At 41.1% G+C, this 18,408-nt stretch overlaps 1 protein-coding gene across 2 annotated transcripts in view; it reads right to left on the minus strand.

Annotated features, from left to right (window-relative positions):
- The window catches only part of LOC137464683 (leukemia inhibitory factor receptor-like), a 55,719-nt gene extending 39,902 nt beyond the window's left edge, over window positions 1–15,817 (minus strand). Inside the window, exon 1 of one of the 2 annotated variants that reach the window (XM_068176128.1) lies at window positions 15,664–15,817. The gene's annotated coding sequence lies outside the window, so the exon portion shown is untranslated. Of the gene's footprint in view, window positions 1–15,200; window positions 15,554–15,663 lie in introns of those variants that run through there. The other variant, XM_068176127.1, reaches the window with a different exon arrangement.
- Window positions 15,818–18,408: the final 2,591 nt, after the last annotated feature.

Raw genomic sequence — 18,408 nt, forward strand, 5'->3', positions numbered from 1 at the left:
ATTACATAGCATACCACCAAAATATTGTACAGAATGATAAGGGGCTGAATTTCTGGCAATACTAGACAGCCATCACCCCAAAAACTATCAAGCAGAAATGCAAGTGCTAAGTATGTGCCTAGATCAAAGAAGAAAATTTACTCTGCTCAGCAGGTGGAGAAAGATCATTTTACTTGTCTCTGCTGAAGGATACTAATTCAGCATTCAAAGTGAAAGAAAACACATTCACATCCAGGTAAAAATGCATACATCAAGTTATGCATTCCACTGTTGCCAACTGAAAGCTTCCAAAAAAATTCCCCTATCTGAAAAACCATGCCAGAAGTACACATTTCTGGGAAACCAAGCAAATGGCCAATACAGCTGGCAGTAAAGGCAATGAACACAGAAACAGAAGATGAACTGCCTTTCTTTAGCAAAGCTGATCCCACAGGCTTCAGTCTTTGACTTTAAAGCTAGCTGAGTAATAATAATAAAAAAAAGAATTAATAAGATTTATTTGAGGCAGAGAGAGCTTGGCTGTTTTTCAACAGAGTACATTCTTCCACCTCTTTGAAAAAATTTCCAAAGTTGAGAAAAAAATCTCTGGTAATCTAGATGCAGGCTTTCCCTCTCTGTTTTATAACATGGCACTATTCCACTTTATAAAAGATTTGCAGAACATGAATCACCGAAACTTGTTTATAAACGGAGACTGAGTCCCATTTGGGAATCTGGCTTTCCCCAGTTCTGAGGAATTAATTTAAAAATCTCCTATTTCTTTTTCTGAAAGCTGATAAAATAATTCAAGTTTCCTATCTACACCAAATGTCTTCTAATCTGCAGCGGAAGAAAAGGAAACAAAGACAGGGTGTTAATATATTATTCAGTGAATGTGCAGGAATACACAAAGCCAAAATTACAGTCCTATGAGACATTTGTTTTATTGGGGTCTTTTTCCTGTCAAGCATAAGAAAAATTCCCTCCTCACTGCGTCCTCTAGCTGCCAAACAGCAGCATCACCTCTGAGACACTGCAGTTAATCTTATAGGCACCCCAGCCTGCCTCTGCAAGGAGAAGTGAGAATTCAGGAGACCAGCTCAGTGCAAGGATCAACACTTCAGCGTTTCATTTTCAAAGCTTCTGGTCTCAAGCACCACCTACAGACACAAGCATTTTAGCAAGTAATTTTACCAACAAGGGTTAAAGTTCACCCCAGATGGAGTAAGTATGTCACCTGTCTCAGCTTCTAAGGCCAACTTGCAACTCCGCCTGCATTCCAGTATTTTCAGTTCTTCCTTTTTTTTTCTGATTCCAGGACTGTTAGACACTATGGAAATACAAATAAGCAAGCTGCAGACTGGGAAAGCTGCAGGGTACTTCCAGGTGGTGATTTGCATGAGAAGCACCTTTCCCTGGCAAGGACATGAGATGACAAATTCATGAACAAGTGTCACAACTGAAGAATGATTTTACAAAAGCCTTTAGTACCTGTTGGAGAGCACAACACACACAAAGAAACTGAGATGCTCAGGACTTGCCTTTTGAAATAAAGGAAAAAATGCAGCAGAAGCAGATATCAAATACTTTGTATTTATACCATGTATACAATTTTGAGATGGATTTGGAAATTACAATGGAAGATTCCTTCATGGAGTCAATGGAAGACTCATGTAAACAAAAAAAAACCTACCAAACAAGAACATGACAGATCACTGGGAAGAATACCCCTGCTGGGACCAATGAGCTGGAGAGAAAAAAACATGGTGATACTGAATAGGTGGAACAGTCAGACAGAGCAGTGGACTGAAAGGGCAATAAAAAGCAAAGAAACACTGTAGGAACTGATTATATTTTTCTACCACAATCAAAAGGTAACTTACTAGGTGACTTTTCTTGTTTTTCAAGCAAAATATGCATTTTGGACACTTTGCCTTTTGCTCTCATTGATTTATGCCTGTTTTCAATTAAACTGTATGCTAAGTTAAAAACTCTTAGTCCTACTAGAGTAATTTTTTCATGCATTGTTCAGTGTTCCTAGCGTGAGATTTTTCAGAAGAATGAAGACACTTTCAAAAGAAAATTGGGTGTCTCACTCCTGATTTTGGAAGTCCTTGCCATATCAATTAGTCATCAAGTACATGTTTAAATACAAGCACATCAATGACTACTAGGAGCACAGCACTGCTCTCCAGATGGTAACAACAAAAAACAAACTCTTCTGAGAAACAGAGTGAACCTTAATACTACCAAAAATAGACTAAATATGTTTTGGGATATTTGCAAGCCTGTTCATGATTTATTGATGTTACATATTAGGACAATATTATTATAGATTACCCCTAGGTCTTATTAGACATCAGAAGAGGCACGCTAGAAAGATCTGGACTGCAGTACAGTAAAGGTTGACTTCACTCTGCAGCAATTTCCTCAGCAGGGTATGTCCATCCAGATGCTGAGTTTCACCAAGTTTGTAAGGAGACAGTATGCTGAGATCTCACCTCCTCATCCTGACTGAAGTGAACCTGAGCAGTGTGTTCAAAGGTTACTGCAAGGGTGAGGGGACAGACAACACTTTATCAGATAAGCCCAGCTTCCTTAGGAAGTCAACTCAAATTAACAAGCACAGATTCTTCTGCCATAGAGGTGCAGATGGAAAACACCTAATCATCTGAACAAAGAACAAAGCAAAGGGGTGAAGGTTAAGGGACGCTACTGGCCAAAAGAGAATTTTTGATCTTCTAGGTTATTGTGCTGTGCAGGAGAAGGAAACAGCTCAGAGTCACTTACACACTTGTGTTTTAACCCATTCAAAATTTTTCTTGATATTTACTACAACTGGCAAATTAATATTGTATGGAGATAAAGGACGTACTTTAATAAATCTGATTCAGCTACACACATTTCCTGATATGCTTGAATTTGGTGACCTCATGATCGACACTTCCTTGAATTCTTGTGCTTTGCAACACAGCATGGAACAAGTACAGTGAGCAAATGCACACAAGTCCGATTACTAAAGAATACCTCTTATCATAACTCCAGTGGCTATCCACTATGCCTTTTCAATACTTAATACAGGTGCAAAGCATAGAAAAAAAATGCACCCACCTTTTTTTTTTCAGTACATAAACCAAGAATCCAATGAAAGCAGACAGAGAGGTTTCCACTTCTCCAATGCTTATTGCGTTTTACTGACATGTAACTGGAAGAAAACGTAATCTAATTATTTCAAAGCACGTTTCAGTTTTGGAGGATACTGTTAGCCACTCTGTAGTTCTCAAAACAGCACGTCTTCAGAAGAAAATGTCAATTGCCCACATTGTCAGCTGCATTTTACTCAATGTCAGGTTCAAGGGCCAGATCACATCACTCAGTCTTTACAAAGACTGCAGGATAAAATTGCTTTTCCTTAGAAGAGTCATGTTATCTGCATAATACTGTCCCTGCCGGTTCTCTTCAGGTCATATGGCCTTGTGAACTCACAAACATTTAAGAAGCTGACCTTATTAATGAGAGTTTATTTTCCTTTATCTGGAAATGTCCAAAAACTTATTTTGAACTATATGACCTTTAATCTTCTTTCCATCACAGGAAAAGCCTAATTAGTTTTATAAGAGAACACTGATAATTACTGAAGCAATTCCAAGTGTGTTTTTTTTAAAAACCGGCAATGACCCAAGGGTTGGAATCCTTCATTGTTTACAATAAAACCTGTGGTATTCAAATTATTTTAAGGTACAATGAACCAAATCCAAAGAAAGTCTCTCTTCACGTGTACAAAAAGCACATAAATAGATCAAATGCTGAAATACAACTTTCACATTAAATAATATACGGAGAATAAAGAGCAACAGTTATGTAATATCCTTTTACAGTGAATGTAAGGAATGAGAGTCACTTATGAGAAATAAATTGATTTTTTTAACTAATCAAGGAAATGGGCAATTCCTGAAACTACAGATCTATATTTCCTGACAAATTCCTGTTGTACTAATCTTTATTGAGACTAAAAGCTCTCAAGACCTGCTGTAGTTCCTCTCTTAATAAGTATCTGACAGATCACATGAAGATATATTGCAGCATGTTATCATGTATGACCACCCTTCCACTGGGATAGGGACTTTTCTCTCTGCTCTGCACACAAGTGGGCCCTCAATGCTGCAATTCCCCTTCCAGTCTTGACAAAAAAGGATGGTTTACAATTTAGTAGGACATTATCAGAACAAGTCAGTCCATGTGTAATTACACAGCAGTTGTATTTCCTTCATTTATTTCCTTCACATGCTGTTTTAATTGTATTTTGTTCCCCCTAGACTTTTTCACTTACACATATATACATTAATATCCCCTCCTTTTAAGGTGGCAAAGTGTTGGAATTAACTACTCAGCAAATATTGACTTCTACAGTTAATATACTGGAGATGGTCTCTTTGCTAATTAAATCTCACAGACACAGGCTATAAGAAATTTCTATTAACCACACAGTTCATGCACGTACATGGACTCACTCTCATGCCTGTTTATGGTAACAGTACTCCCTCATTCTCTTCCTGCTCACAGCTTCCACTGGAGACAGGGACCCAAACAACAGGCAGGCACACTGATCCAGCTTTCTGAGGGCAACACTACTCCTCCTTTTCTGCTCTGCTCTGCTCACAAAGGTCCCTGCAAAGGGCTTATGGTCCACTTGCAGATCTTGCAGCAGCGCAGCAACCAAGTGCCTCAATATAAACTGACTCTTTCATGTTATCCTTTCTACCCATCTAAAAGACTTTGATGCTACCAAGAAACTTACAACCTCACCTCAGTTTTAGTGTGCTCCTTCATGTTATCCCCTCTACAATGCAGGACTTCCTTAATCGCTTACTGCAATGCGAGAGGAATGAGATGTAGTTGTTTTCCAAGTAAATTAACACTCAGCTTTCAGTTTCCCATAATTTAGACTGATCATTCAGTTTAGGCAGTACACAGTCTAAAAAGAAAACATGAATGAAAGTTCAAAATTTTGTTTTCAATTTTTGCAAAATGACTATAAATAGAATTCAAACACAGACTGAAATCTCCCAGTCCACAAAAAAGATGCTAAAAATTCCAAACTTTTTCAGAATAATCTAAATGAGAAGTTTGTATTTTGTCTGTTGGATGGATTTTTCTATCTTAGAAAGTTTATTTATTTTTCTTGATGTAAAAAACCTAGCAGCTCTTTAGGTGTTTCATAGAGGGTCTCAGAATAGAAAATACTGCTATAAAAGTACTTTGCAGGGATGTTGTCCTGGTTTCAACAGGGATAAAATAGTAAAGAGAACTCTGCACCATTAAAATAGTGCTCAGAAAAAGAAACAAAGCAATGAAGATATGAAGATTTTAAAATAATACACACGATGGCTAGGATCCATGATTTTTACTGCTGTAAAATAAAACAATGCTTTTCTGCAATTTCTTTTAGCAGTTAAGAAAAGCAGAGAATCGATTCCCTGTAAATAACCCACCAGCAAGTGCTGAGACAGCAGCATCTGCAAGGGTAATGATGCTGCACCTCATTTAAAATTGAAAGCAGCTCATGCAAGATTGAGACTGCTACTAATAGGACATAGAGTGAGGCAGTTCCACAAGTCTCTTCTGATATGATTCATTCTTAGGATAAGAAAACTAAACAGAAATTTTCAAGGCCATGTCTCACATCTTCACATCACTTTCACATGACCATCATTATAGCATCTGTAACTTGCATCTGCCTCTTCTCCCTCAATCCTCCCTTGGAAGTGAGATTCACCTCCTGAAGTACTCTTTTGTTTTTCTCTTCTGAAAGGTGACTATAAAAAAGGGCTGAGGAGAGGAAAAAACATCCTTGGATTTTACACCCACAAGTCATACCAACTTTTCTATCTATGCTTAACAGGGTTCTTCCTTCCTGCTATTATTAGTAAATCTCACAGTTTACTTCTCTCAGCATTGAGCTGGCAGATAAAGCACAAAAGAAGAAGGATTTCTTACTTACTAGCTTCCGACACCAATAATACACAGTAGCATGTAAAAACCTTTTCCTGTGGAAGGTTGTTCATCACATTTTTCACGCATTGTTGCTGATATGTTTAACTTTTTTGTTTCACAAGTCAGCAACGAAGCAGCTATTGTTTCCAAAGTGCTGAGCAAGTCCAACTGTGGGAGCAAGAGACGTGTGACAATTCTCAATGGTCTCTCTGGTGGCTGCAGACTGAGGTGGCCAGACATAGGGAAGAAAAGGCAGGGGCAAGGGGATCCTGACAAGCTGGAGAACTAAAACCTGGGTGTAGTTATATGAATCAGAAGTTCAGTTTATTTTTAGTTTCTATTCCAGTATTCTATTCGTTAGGAAAAATTCTGCTCTTCATTAATCTAGTCAGGTCTATTCAGAAACACAGCACATTAAGCACAGCACAGACGCATTAAGGCCAAGCACATCCTTACAAGTTCACCTGTCAAAATCCAGAGACTGGCAGAACCTTTAATTTTATGGTATGAAACACCAACACATAATTTTTTTATTCCTTGTGTGAAATATTACTCTACAAAAGCTTGTGCCTATCTCATCACAGAGCAAGTCATTAGAACTCACAAAACATTACACAAATAACACCACCACAAACATCTTTGGAGAGCACTCTGCTTTTCCCATTTCTGCACCTTCCCATACTAAAGAGCTATTCACAGAATCTGCACACAGACTAGAAGTGCAAAACATATTTAGATGCCAATACATATGCCTCACAGATATAAGTATTTTACTTTAGAATATTATATACAGAAAATATTTGTAAACTGCAGTAGAAGAGCTTAAAAAGATAAGATACCTTTGTAGGTATTAGGAATATAAGTGACAAATACGTTATTTTGTCCAAATAAGAAAATTTTAAAAACTAAAACCAAACCAAACCAAGTGACTATCACTAAGTATGGCAAAAACTAATGGTCAAGAGGACTTGTGCAACAAAGAAGAGGTCGAGTGAAGGCAATTTTTACCAATACTTGTTCAATTCTTAAAGTCATCAGCTCATCAAAAAGCTGGGTTTAGATTGCAGCATCTTATTCATGTTAGTTCTCAGGCCTCATGAAACAAGCTGCTAAATGCTATCAGAGATCACCCATGTCCTCTGCAAGAGGGTATTTGATAGCCAAGGAGTGCTGCTCATGACTAACTCACTGCAGATTTATGCAAGATAATAAGCCTCAGTAACCACATATATACACATATTGCTCTGGAATTTCAGAAACATAAGTATATGACTAATTCTAACTTACTAATGAAGCTATGCACAAACTCACATTTGCACTGTTGGCAGGAGCCCAACTGCAGGAGCTTTCCTTAGTCTTCAGTACAGGAAAGCTGAACGGTGAACTGGGCAGTCACATGAAACACCTGAAGCTGAAAGACTCGTATTCATTGCTAGGAATGCCACACTTGAGGATTACTCAGAAAAGATGTGAAATTATATGTTCTGTCTCTGAGTGTGTGAAGAGGAAAAATAACACAATTTTGCTGAAAGCCTGTTAATGACCTAATTCTACAGCAGCTATTGTAATGCTGAGTGCTTGCTCCCATTTATGTCTGCAGTAATCACTGCCCAAATTTCAACCCAGAGCTACCTACTGATTAGCAAGTATGCATACACCAGGGGAAAAGGATAGCAGACAAGAATCTAACGTTTTCAAGGATACATTCTTTGCATGTTAACACCAGATGCACCACTCAGTAGTTGAAATATGAGGAAGGAACCGGAAAACATTTTCAAAGTTTTCGAAGTATCAGTTATCGCAGCCCAAGCAAATAAATACATTAAAGATATTGAAAATAAAAGTCTTAACAACTTTTTCTGTATGGATCAGGCTACCTTACAAAACCTGCTGATCCAAGAACACAAGAGAAAAACTAGCCATTCATCAGCAGTGGAAATAGTTTCATCCAGTACAAAGTCGATTTATACTCAGGATCAAATTATTACTTTGAACAGTTTGGGTCTGTTGTTGCAAAGGCTAACACAATATAACTATTTAGTTTAGAGAGATTACTTGGTCACAGTTCTCAACTATCTACACAGAGAAAGAATTTAAACTTAGCCCACAATGTAAAACACGAGAGGAAATGCCATGTAGTAGACCTCCACTGAAAAGCGAACATTGTGAAAAGTAAAACTAATTAAGTATTGGCAAAGGTTTTCATGGGAGGAGTGAACTGGTTGACATAAAAATAAGATTGGATGTATTAATTACTAAGAAATTCTAAATACGGGTTCAATGCAAATCTTACTATATTAAAGCCTTTAGTTCACATTACTGCGTCAGACTACATTAGTACAAATCATGCACATATCTCACTTTAGAAAGTTTTTTAATAGTGAAGACAATATGAAAGGGACAAAATACTGATTTTGAGGTAAGACTTACAATAAGGGTCACATAATATTTTGCTGGATTTATGTCCAGACTGACCCTGTCTTTTAAAATATGTGGCAATATTTGGTCAAAAATTTCCCATCATCTTGAAAAAGAACCAGACCAATCACATTTAATTTGGAGCAGGCTGTTCTATATTGGGAATTGTGACAATGCTGCTCTAGCAGATGAAATACGAGTTACGTGCCTTGAGACCTGTGCACTAAAGGCTTCCCACAGCCATGACTTTTGGAAATGTGTGGAGCAGGTGGAAAGAGGGGAAAAGGAAGAACAGGTAGAATCTAGGAAACAGATGTTATTATCCTCACAACTAGGTGAAGCCCTAGAGGAGTTTGACATTTAAGTTCACCTCACAAACACAGTACTTCTGTTTTTGCCGCACATGACTCAAGACAACGCATAAGTTTACAACAAAAATAGTATTTTTTCCCTTTCCTTTCACCTCCTCTCTTTTTTCTGCCTAGGATTAGAAACATATCTCCTAGGTTTTAGCTCCAGAGTAGCTGTAAAAACCTCAGAGGCCACACATCTCTTGCCGCAAGTGCTGAATTTGATCCAAAACATGAATTATTGTGAAAATTAGTTATAATTGGAATACTTATATTCACCCTCTGGGCTTTAGAATCTGCAGAAGCTCCACCTATAATACTGACCATTATGATTTTCTTCTGAAGCTTATTTGATTTAGGAAGCATTTTTGCTTTGCAGTAATATTCAAACCAATTATTTGAGATTTTGAAACTCTGTCCTCACTGATTTTACACTTACGAGAGGCCATTAGAGCACCCAGTTCAAGAAGGACAAAACCATGATCTGCCATACAAACATAGTTACATCACATGATGAGCAGCACTGCTGTCTTGGCACAAGAGCTTCTGGATGACTGTGCTAAATCCTCTTTGGAAAGGAGAAGGGCTTCCAGGCTAAGGCAGTACCACCAAGTAACCCCAAAAGGCAATTACCCAGACCTGCCCCATGCTGAGCAGAGCCCAGACTCTTCTTTCACTTGTCCAAATTTTTCTTTCTTATAGATTCTCCAAGATACATGGGATGTGCAACTCTCAAACATGCATGTAATTTGAAATGCAGCTAATAAATGAAAAGAAAATATGAATATCATATATTCTCAGACCACCCTGATGGACTGCAGTGTGGAGGTGTCTTCACCCACAGCCTAAATGCTGCAGAAGGGCTCACCTTCACACTTATTGAGACCACCCTGAGTCTGGACTAGACAACTTTGCACCAAGTGGCCTTGGTCATCATCTGGCTCCAAAGAAGCTTTTCTTGTTCTGTGTTCAAAGTTCTGAGTTTTCGGGCCCCATGTTGGGCAAATCCCTGAGGGCTCCCCTGGCAGGGGGAAACCCCCTTGAAGCAGCTCTTTATTAGGAAAAGCAGATGCACAGGATTTTTTTGGTCTTCATGTTCTTGTTTTATTGTTATCTTATAATGACTTCAGCACACTGTCTGCACTCAGACCTTACATGCGTAAAAACAGCACAAAATGGCTAACAAACTCGTGCCACAAGGTCTTTTTAAGTCTAATCGAAAACTAAACTACCCAATTAAGGAGTGACACCTAGATTATTTCCCTCTTTAACTGAATAACTGACCCCTAAAGGCCCGCAATGCGGATTTTTCTGCCCAATTACAAGATACCACCCAAACCCAAGAAGAAGAAGGAAGAAAAAAGAAAGGAACTCGAGACAACACCCTGCATCCTCCATATTGCATCTATCTACAAAACGCTAAAAATCCTAAAATCTAAATTTCTCACCCATGTGACATAGTAAACTACTCTCTACAATCTCTACAATCTATTTCACACTTTTGTGGTCTCTGGTTTACTTTGAGACTTAGGAGGCCTTCTCCATGAATGAGGGTCAGTGTTTTCCTGGGAGTCAGAGCACCCCAGGGCAGACAGGGGGATATCCCCCATGCCCTGGGTTTCCACTAAAGTGTTTGAAATGAAGAAAGAGCAATTTTTAAAGCTTTAGGCTGAAACGTGTGTCATGCCCAAGGGCACAATGTGGAGAGCATTGAAGGGCATCAAGGCAGCTGGGAGAGAGCTGGCTTGCGCTGCTCACCACCCTAGCCAACCTTGCCATAGGCCATACCCATACCATCCAGAAAAATTGCTTAACTGTGCCTGAGTTATGTACAGTCAACTGAGTCTGCATTTCTTCTTGGAGTAACTAATTTATTCAGCAAGCAAAACTAGCTTAAGTGGATGGCTGAGGCCCAGAAGTAAAACATGGACCATTTCTGAGCCAGATTGACAGTGTAAACCACCCTCAACCACCCCTGTTGCTTGTACTACTTTCATTATACCTTTAAGCAACTTGTGCAATAATGACAAAATTATGCAAGTATAAGAAACATTCCAGCATACTTTTCAGGCAGTGTTTATCACCTAAAGAAAACACTCAAATACATTGCTTTATTTAAATCTCATGATTATGCACTACAAATTACCAGGCAACCTTGACATGAAACTATCAATGTTCAGTCAATATTATAAAGGTGTTATCAGTGCAGCTGTAGGTACAAAGCAAGCACAAATGCATACCTCTATTTTTGGAATATATGTATATTCCAAAATAAAGTACTTTTTGACTGTTCAAAATGCAGTAAGCTATACTGGCAGAGAACACTAGCATAACATTACTCATCAATATAGAACCATTCCGCTCCAAAACAAAAGAAAACAAAAAGCCCCAAAAAATCTCCAAAAAAACTCCACCAAAACCTAAAAAAAACCCCACAATAATTTCCTAACCAATGGTACTGTATCACTGAAACTGGTTGACTGGGGAGAGAATGCTGTAACATAAAATCAAGCTCAAGAAAGGACTACTTAATCTACTTAAGGAAATTTCAGGAGATTGAGGCTGGCTGAAAGGCTGTGCTTTTGGTTTTGCAGGAAACTTCCCCTGAATTGCTGGGTATAGCAATGAGAAAGGAGACTGCTCCCTGACAACACATGGCCCAGTAGAGGGGGGAGGTGTTGCTAAAACCAACCTGCCAACTCAGCAGTCCATCCTCTACCATGGGCTGTGCTGAGGGTCTGATTTTTGGCAGGGTAGGAAGTGAGGCAGAAGGAGCAGGGAATTGACACAGCGCTGTCCTTCTTTCCATGACATGTGCTTTTGTAACTTGTGCGCCCTGAGGTAAAAGGCACAATTTGGACTCAACAGCTGACAACTCAGCAGTTCTCTGCCTGTGGGATAAGGGAAAGCTGGTTCTGCTGTAGCAACAGTTGACCTCACTCCAGTGCCAGCTCCAGACAGTGCACAGAAAGGAGGGGGTGCATATGCCCTTCAAAACCTTACACCCTGACCAACATTCATACCAATGGCTTAGGATCTATTTTTAGCCTAAGCACTTTCTGCTTACAGTGAAACCTGCTACTAGGAATGATTCCAAGAGACAGCAGCAGGGAAAGGCAGACGGCAGCGAAGTGGCAAAAGGCCCTGTTGAGCTTCTGGTGCTTGCAAGAGTTCAAGGACCTTGTGGACACACAGCAGCAGGGCTCCCACAGTCTGTAAATGTAGGGACTGCAAATTTTCCAGAGGAAGGAGGACAGCAGTGATCAGCAAAGAAATGATGATGTGTATGAAAAACAGTCCCCATATATATTTCTCAGGGACAGATAAGAACTTTCGAAGATCATTTATTCTAATTAAAATCTGTTCGTTTGTAAGTCAGTAAGAAAGGAAAGCAAAGAACACAGGGGACTTCTGTGTTTTCTAGTGATAGATATCCTAGCTGCCCCTCAATCCCTCAAAATACAGGTAAGAAAATAGGTCTGTTCATCTAGGAATTTATATGGTCCTCATCATTGCCATGCTAATGACTCTGGAAGAAATCCATATGATTCTGGAAGATCATCCCTGAAGACATTTAAGCATGTATAAAACCCAGACTTTTGATGCTTCAGTCAAAGGAGACATGTTTGAAAATCCCACTTAGTTGCAGGTAAACATTAGAGAGGAAAAAGAAATAAAAGGAGAGGTGATGATAAATTTTCTAGGCATCAACACACACAGATGCAATCTCATCTTTGACAGGGCCATACCACTTGCCTGATGCTAAAGCACTCAAGATTCACAAAGCAACTACTCCCTGCTTGCATCTGCTGATAAAAAGAGCACAGAACCAAAGAATCAGGTTCCAAAGAAAAAAGCTGTTGCTTTTGTTTAAAGACATAGGAGAAGAAAGCAGCAGGAATGATCCCTTTTCTGAGGCAACCCAAGACACTGCAGCACTTGCGGAGGCATCAGAAACACCTCAGGCTACTGAAAGTGACAGATGAATCAGGATGAAGACTCCTCCAGCTCTTCTGTCGATTCTGAAGCTTAAGTAACCACTGACTCAGTGCTACACTCATGTCCTTGTGAGACCACACTCACTGGAAGTGCAGGATCGTGGTCTCCAGGTCTCAGTCCCAAGGACTATTTTCATCTTTTACATTAAACTGTTTATGGAACAAACTGTATCAACCAGTTTTGGAGCATAGAGCACTTCTCAAGTCTTATATAGAAGCAATTTATTTTTCTTATTTTTAGACAAATTTGATGCCTACCAGTCAAGAAGTAATCATAACTAAATCTCAGGGGCAAAAGAAAAACATAATCCAGCCTTGTGATACATGACATTCTGCAAGATAGACTCAGTATTTACAAACATGTAGGTTGTTTAAATACATATTTTTATAAAGCACAAAATTTGCTGTCAGACACTCACTGGATTAAGCAATCCAACATTCATACTCTAAAACAGCTGTTTCTAATACATTTAGAGATTCTGTTCTAGCATTACCTATGGATGTTAATAAATTCAGATATTTTTAAAACATTTTCTAACACCCAGAGTTGCATGATGCTGAAACAGATGTGACCTTATAGCCAGAGACTGTAACTCAACACGCACTTGAAATTAAAGTCCTATGAATACCTGTTGGAGTAGCAGCAGCAGCTTTGTCACCTGTGAAAAAGTCTTCCCCTCTCTGAGAGGAGCATCTCCACCCATATGGTTGTTCCCATGTATTCCTAATTTGCCTTCGGCAAGTCTGTGAGAATGCCCTCACCTAAAGGTTAAGTCCCTCCCTTTCCTCAGCACACCTGTAAAGGGATTCTGCACAATCTAATTCACAGATAATGCTTGCCACTGGTTGCTCTAGGTGACTAAAGTGGTGCGTTTGAAGAATGCACAATGGAAACTGTTATCACTTAGTAATGCTGATAAAAGTTTGAATAGGTGAAACAGCGATAAGATGAAAGGATGCAAAGACTTAGTAAACAGAAAGCAAACAAAATCGGATGATCTACTGACTCCCTAAAAGTTATAATCCAAACCAGCTCCAACTTAATGATTTATAAGCTTTCATTTTGTGACTTTCTGCAAATTTTCCAGGGTAGATCTTAGCCCTGCAGTCTACTGAGACTAGTCTGTCTTTTTTTAGACCTCTCCAAAGTAACCTGCAGACCCATCTCCAGCTAATAGCCAGCAACTCATGCTGACAAATCATAACCAAGTGCAGATATGGTGCTTGTGTATCCCATTCTGTGGATACACTCAATGGCATTTGCTCCTGTCTCTTCCAAATCCAAATCCTTTTCCTCATCAAAGATAATTTTTGTTTTGATCTTGATTCAAATTGTGGCCAAATCCAGGAGACTTCTAGGTCTATTCTCACCTTTATGTACAGAAATCAACAGAAATCAAAGCTTATCTTTATCACCAAAATCGTGCAGCATAAAATGGTTGATGAGCTAAGGACAAGCACAGACTTTTTGCAGATCAAGGCATTCATGCATTCTTCCCTACAGGATGTGCAAAGCTTCATATATAAAGCATGCGAGCACTGATGGATCTACACCAAAAAAACATTCTGTCTCAGGTGGCATTGCCACATGCTGATTTGAGAGGGAACATGGCATGACATAGAGTTCGATCTTTCCCACAGTTAAATCTGCTTAGTCTTATTAGCAGTCTGGGTTCATGCTGTGGGGTTGAATTAAGGGTTTAGGAAGAATTTAAATATTTCTTCTACAGTAAGGAGAAAAGGCAGAATGGACTTCCAGGTGAGATGTCAAAGGCAAGTCACATTGCTTTACTTAGGTAATAAACTGAGTTTCAAATACAGCAGAAATCAACCCAGTTCCCAAGCTTTTCTGAAGGAAATTTGACAGAACACGGCCTTGCTAATTGAATATAAATATTTGACTATTTTAAGAGTGAAAATCTGTCGAAAAGAATCAGAGTGACAATTCCTACACAACAGCTCACTATCACACTCTCCTCAGTATTAGGTGATTATAATACCTATCCAGATTTTCACTCCCATTCATAGCAAACTTCCCAGGCATTCACCACCAATGACAACTGAAAAACAAAGCATGCATATAACCAATTCCTACGGAAGAAACACAAAGCATGCCAGCACAACATAGTCAAATCAAATTTACACTGAATTTTACAAGGGAATAACGTTCTTTACAGAACTGCCTCAAAGGTTTTCATAGATCGTTTTCAAACACGGTATCTAGACACATTAGAAATTCAATCACTCAAAACAGACACAGATGCCGCTGTGCCAGAGTCCCTGCACAGCCAGTGCGCAGCGAGGCGCCCAGCATATCTGGATGCTCCCCAAACACAGAAGGGGCTATGGAGTCCCCTCTTATGTTCCATTTTTCAAAAGGGTGCTACTTATTATAAAATAAAATAAAATAAAATAAAATAAAATAAAATAAAATAAAAATAAAAGCATAAATAGTATTTACCCGCTGCTCAATCCTCGAGCCAGCCAACCTGCCGGCCAGCAGAATGAGCTGTTGACAAAACACAGCCTCTATTTAAGTCGCAGGCTCCGGGCAGCGGCAGAGAGGAGCCGCCGGTCTCCCCCCGCGCCCCCGAGGGAGGCTGCCTCGATCTGCGCCCACACCGGCTCCGGCCCCCGCCGCGCCCCCGGTGCCGCCACCGCCACCGCCACCTGTCCCCAGCCCCGGCCGAGCCCCGAGCCGCACGAGACCAGGCAGGTAGCCGGGGACTCTCCGAAAACCCCCGCCGCCGCGCTGGGTCCCGGTGGGGCTGCCAGCCCCCCATCCGCCCCTCCTGGCCGGCACCTCCCCGGGGCGGGCAGAGCGAGGGAGGGATGGAGGGAACATCCATCATCGTGCCCCTCGGGCCACCCCCTCCCAGGTGCGAGCGGCCGGGAGCGGGCGCCCGGCGCGGTCCCACACTCACCCGGCGCCGCCCGGCCGTGCCCTGAGGGGGCCGCATGCCGCGGGTGTGCGGGCGGTGCGCGGCGCGGCCCAGCTCCGGCGGCAGCAGTGCGCAGCGCCGACAGGAAGGAGGGATGGAGCCGCGGAGGGAGGGAGGGAGGGAGGGAAGGAGGGAAAGAGAGGGAGGGAGGGAGGGATAGAGGAGCTGGGCTGGCGGGCTGCCCGCGGGCGGAGCCTGTGCCGCGCACCGCCCGCCGCCGCCCCCGGCCCTGCCCCGGGCACCGCCGCCTCCCGCCGCCCGGCACGGCCCGGTTCGGCCCCGCTGCAGCGACCCTGGTGCTGCCGTGCCGAAGTAGCCTGGCCCTGCGGGCTGACGGCGCCCTTGGCCGTGTGGTGAGGGCCGAGCTGCCGGGGGCACTGCAGCGCCGGCGGTGTGGCTGGGTCCCCAGGGGGCTGTGGCGAGTGTGCTGCGGGGAGAGCGAAGGTGCGGGTCTCATCTGAGCCTTCCGGGTTTTCTCTGTGTCGCGGTCAAGTACCCTATACAGAAAAGTACCTTGAACACTTCCAGTGCTGCCAGACCTCCAGGGTTGGATGCGGTGGGCCTGGCTCCACAGATGCAGGCGATTCTTGATTCATTTTATCTTAGTATTTGCCACTGGTTTTTGAGGTCTGAGACTTGACCTCCAACATTTTGAAGCCGCAACTGTTGCATGTCAGCCTCTCTTGTAAATTAAATTTGAAATCCTCACAATCCCACAGTCTCAAGAGTCGGGCAATTAAACAAAAATATGCCATGAGACCCGTAAAATCAGAAGAGTTGGCAAGCCTGTGGCTCCTCTGTTGTGCCCCAGTCAACCACAGAAGAATGGAGAGAAAAAGTGAGTGCTGGATTTTCATTGCATTTTTCTGCCTACAATTTCCTAGGGCAGTTTTCCAAGTTGCTGCAGATTTTTTGTTTGTCTCACAACCCAGATGACAGAAAACTGCAAATACTTGCGTGGAATTCCTAGGCCAGACTTATGTCCCATGATGGCTAAGTAGGTTTCAGGTCCCCAAATCCAGACTCTCCTGCCATCCTGCGCGCTGCTTGCACAGTCTAAGTAAAGACAGGCTGTTCTGTAGAGAAGAAATCTGGCACTGTTCTGTCTTCTTTCCAGCATTTTTAGTTGTGCAAACAGAACTGGACACGCAGTAGACCAGCAAGATGCATGTGAACTGTGTGGTTCAGTCACGTATCAAGATACATGCCTTCAGATCTGTTCTAGCTCAAGAACTTGACTTCAGGCCTTGAAACCTGAGACACTTGTCTGTGTGTTGGTCTTTCAAGAGGAAGGATTGAGTCTCCTTATACACCTACAATTCTTGGATTATTTTAAATTGATTTGAAGAAAAGCCATGAGCTGTGAATCCCAAGCAGAACATTGATTCACATTGAAACACCCACAGCTCCAAGGATGGAAAGACTTTAAGGCAAGACTCTTATTAGGGATCTTCTATTTAGTAGGTTTAAGCAGTTGCCTTTCCAACACATCAGTCATCCTTTCACACTACCAAATCTCTCCTCACTGGAAAGGCTGCTAGATGGCCAATTCTGTGGTGAAGTCTTCACTGCCGGCACAAAGAGGTTTGATATGTCAGCTACCTAAGAACATTTTCCCATTTAGTTCCCATTCTAGCCTAGAAGCCCTTCTGCTTTCTTTCATGCAAAAGCAACCGAATCACAGTGAAACTGGGAATACCACAAGGTTTGAGGATAAAGTGGACATTTCATGGTACACACCTGTTTAAGGAAGGACTGCCTCTGTCTTTGTTTCTAGATCTCATTAACTGGAGCCTGGTGCACTCTCTAGAGTCTGCATCTAAGTTTCATGAGGATGTAACATGCACTTTGTGCCATGGGTGGTACACACAAATGCAGGTTTCCATCCAAGAAAATGACACAAGAACTCTCTTTAAAAGGCATTGAAAATGTTAAGTGAAATTGTGCCACCTTCCTTTTCTGCAGCTCATGCTATTTCAAATTTAGTGAAGGCTCACAGGAATCTCACTTGTCAGAAAGCCCTGTAGCATGTGCATGATACCATCAGTAGTGGCAGAAGATTTGCAAATTTTCTAGATCACAAAACCAAGAAATAGTAATTTTTACTATTTTCTCTGCTTAATTAGCCAGATAGCTTCTCTGTAATTCACAGACATTTCATACAGGAGCTGTGTGTGTTTGAGGGTTTTTTTAAAGCAGAAAATATGATTGTAAAATTAGAACAGGCTTCCAGGACAAAAAAGAGGTAGGGATAGTTCCTGAAGTTGTATTAATGTTTTGATATTGTAATGAGGAGTCAATTTTCAGTGACTCAATTGGAAGTTAAGAGACAGAAATTTCTAGGTCTGGTACAATTTACGACAAGTCTGTATAGCCCAAGTTTCAAGATGATAAGACTATAGATGGTTGGTATCAGTTATCTCTTTTTTATACAGTGAAATATGTTAATATAAACATCCCCTAGATAAATGAGTGGCCTAATTACCCTGCTACTTCTGATCTGCAGTAAATATGCTATGCATGCATACAGTCTCATTGTGACATCTTCTCCATAAAATATCAGAGCTGCTATATTTTATGAGGAAATTTATCTGCATAGAGTACATACACAAATGCCATTTATTTTGTTTCCTGTTTTATCTCTGTTTTCCAGAGAACTGAAGGACAGATGCTGGAACACACAGCTATGTCTTTATATAGTCAGTGTAGGTTCTTGTCATTGATGTC

Source organism: Anomalospiza imberbis, chromosome Z (genome assembly GCF_031753505.1).
Source record: "Anomalospiza imberbis isolate Cuckoo-Finch-1a 21T00152 chromosome Z, ASM3175350v1, whole genome shotgun sequence".
Taxonomy (NCBI): Eukaryota; Metazoa; Chordata; class Aves; order Passeriformes; family Viduidae; genus Anomalospiza; species Anomalospiza imberbis.